This window comes from Bos indicus x Bos taurus, chromosome 28 (genome assembly GCF_003369695.1).
Source record: "Bos indicus x Bos taurus breed Angus x Brahman F1 hybrid chromosome 28, Bos_hybrid_MaternalHap_v2.0, whole genome shotgun sequence".
NCBI lineage: Eukaryota > Metazoa > Chordata > Mammalia > Artiodactyla > Bovidae > Bos > Bos indicus x Bos taurus.
In genome coordinates this window covers 13,725,322-13,728,369 of record NC_040103.1, presented here as the reverse complement: position 1 = coordinate 13,728,369, position 3,048 = coordinate 13,725,322, and positions in this window count along the sequence as shown.

The following is a 3,048-nucleotide window of genomic DNA, read 5'->3' as shown; positions in this document are numbered from 1 at the left end:
TGATTTTTGTTGTGGCACATGGGATCTAGTTCCCCAACCAGGGATCGAACCTGGGTCCCCCGCACTGGGAGTGTAGAGTCTTAGTCACTGACCACCAGGGAGGTCCCTGTTCTGTTTTGTTCTCACCAGCCATCAGCTGTGCTGCAGGCAGAGCAGGGGTGGTTGGTTCAACAACAGTCACGATGGCCCCTGAGCAAGGAGGCAAGACTGAAGCTGCCCCTTGGCCCTGACCGGGAAGGGCTGGTGTGGTCTGTGAGAATCAGGACCAGAGACCCACTGCTGTGCGCTCATGGAGCACAGACCCTGCAGCCCTGGGGTGAGGCTCAGAGCGCTCCCAGAGCACCTCATCCCTCTTCCCTCATTTCCTGCTCAGGGGTTCACGGGCCACCCCTGCAGGGACAGCTGTGATTGCAGTCCTGGGGTCCCCAGAGGAGACCTGGTCCAACCTGGAAGAATGGCCAGAGGACTGGTTGGGAGCCACTCAAGCTGCATGATGGGTGGGGCGGGCCTGTTGCTCTGGGATCTGGATTCTGCCTAAACCTTGCCGTTGGCTTGGAGCAAGTCCCCCAGCCCCTTGACTCAGTCTCCTCTGTCAGACGGCTGCCTGTTTTTCCTGTGAGATGTGAGTGTTAGGGGACCTGAGTGGCCATCTTACCAAGCTAAGCAAACACCAGTTCTCCCCTGCGTCTCCCACTTCTCTGCCTGTTTTCTTCATTCATTCATTCACTCATCCATCCGTTCAGCCTGCCGCGTGCTGGACGTGGCCCTGTGCTTTGGAGCTGCAGCAACGCGCTCCAGCCCTGGCCCTTTGAAAACTGTTTCCTCTTTCACGCTCCAGCCCTGGCCCTTTGAAAACTGTTTCCTCTTTCACGCTCCAGCCCTGGCCCTTTGAAAACTGTTTCCTCTTTCACGCTCCAGCCCTGGCCCTTTGAAAACTGTTTCCTCTTTCACGCTCCAGCCCTGGCCCTTTGAAAACTGTTTCCTCTTTCACGCATCCCATCTTCCTTGCTTCTCTGGGAGCTTTTAACTTATGGGCCCCCCCCAACCTGGACCCCACTGTCTGCTTCCTTGAAATTGACATTTAAAAGCAGATAAATCAGAAGAATGGAGGAAATTTTTTAACCAGTTATGATCTGCTTAGATCAGAGATAAATATTGTTAACAGAAGCACACACGTAGGAGCTTTTTATCTACCTCAGAGCTTTTTTTATCTAAATGAGAATTGAGTCGTTTAATGAGCCGTGAGGAGGGGCAGAAGTTGGATTTGACAAACACATCAACCTTCAGAAAGACAAGAGTACTCAACTCTCTTGGCCTCCATTAGCAGGACACCCCCTTACCCCTTGCAACCCCATATGTGGTTCTGTTTTCTAGTAGAGAAAAGAGTGAGGAAGGGGGAAAGAGGAATGGATGTGTCCACAGACCACCAGTGTTCTGATGGGTGCGGGTCAGGAGCCTGGGTGGTGAGGGAGGCATGAGTGTGGACCCAGGACTCCATGTCCTTTCTCTTCCCCTCTCCTGTGGGCTTGGGGAGTGGGCAGCACATCGTGTGGGAAGCAGGCATGAACTGCACTCTGAGAAATGCTGTTGGCCTCAGGCATTTATCACTCGCAAAATGTTTTCATTATTCAAAACTCAGTCTCAGAGAGCATGCCCTGATGGATGAGTTAAGCAGGCTTTGAGGTGTGTGTGTGTGTGTGTGTGCGCGTGTGTGTGTGTGCGTGTGTACTGTCAACCTCTGTTGATCACTGCCACTGTGGGGACTTTCCTGGTGTCTTCCACTTGTTACCTCCTCCTTTATCTAAAGAAGGAGCTCTGACTGACTCACTTGACTGAAGTGGAAACGGCTGCTTGCAGGGTATGAGGGATTGCCCAAGTTCAAACAGCCAGTGAGTGGCAGAACTGGGACAGAAATCAGCTGTGACTGCGGCTCTGTGTGACCACGCCCAAGCCCCCTGGGAATGCAGCTCTGTGTGACCATGCCCAAGCCCCCTGGGACCGCGGCTCTGTCCGCCTCTAGCGCAATCGTACCTAGGGGCTTTCCTCACCTCTCAGTTTGGGACACAACCCCCCTCCCTCCAGATCCCCATGCTCTGTGGGTTTCAAGCAGTCTCCTTACTGAGAGGCACCTTGGGCTCCCAAGGAAGTAAGTCACGTGGCCCGGGAGGCCACCATACTGGCCTTCAGCAGTGTAAGGGTAAAGGAAAGGGAAGTGACCAGGAAGTGGTCCTGGGGAAGGTTCCACCTCCCACCCCCGGGACAACAGATACACCATGATGCAGCAACTGCTCAGCCTTTATGACCCCTGGCTGGGGATCTGCTGCCTGTGCCTCAGGGTCCAGAAGGGAAAGGCTCAGTTCACAGGCCCACAACGTGCAGCTTAGCAGGAGGTCATGTCTATTGAGCATGTACCCTGGGCTAGACACCTTTTAGTGGAATTTCTTCCTGGGCAGTGCATGAGAGAGACATGAAAAGACACATCGTGGAGGCTGGGAAGTTAACACCATATGGCTATTTGTGCATCAAGGCTGGTCTTCCTGTTGAAGTCTTAATTTCAGGAGCAGAGACATTGTAAGACCAGCACTGAGCAATGCCATTTGTTTGCTGACCCTCAAATCTAAATGGCCCCTGACTACCTAGAGAAGCACTTGGCTGTAGTGTGTCCTTTACTCCAGGATCCTCACCCCAGAAATCCTGTGCCTTGGAGTCATACAGTATGAAAGAGGGACATTGATGGGAGGCAGATCTGAGTGACAGTCCTGGCTACAGTTCCTGGCTGTAATTTACCCTCTCTTCGTCTCCCTTTCTTGTCTGCAGAATGGGAGCAGCAGCCAGATCCACCCCACCCCACCCCCGACTGACCCGGGTTGCTGTGATGGTCAAAGAGAGGACACAGGTAAAGAGATCAGTGCTTGTGGGACATAGGAAGTGGTCAGATAGCTCCTCAGAAGGCCAAGAAGGAACCATGTTGCACCACTCAGTGATCTGAGAATGGAACTCTGCCCCAACCCAGAAGTAGTGTTGGAACCCTGGGCCGGAAGCTGGGGC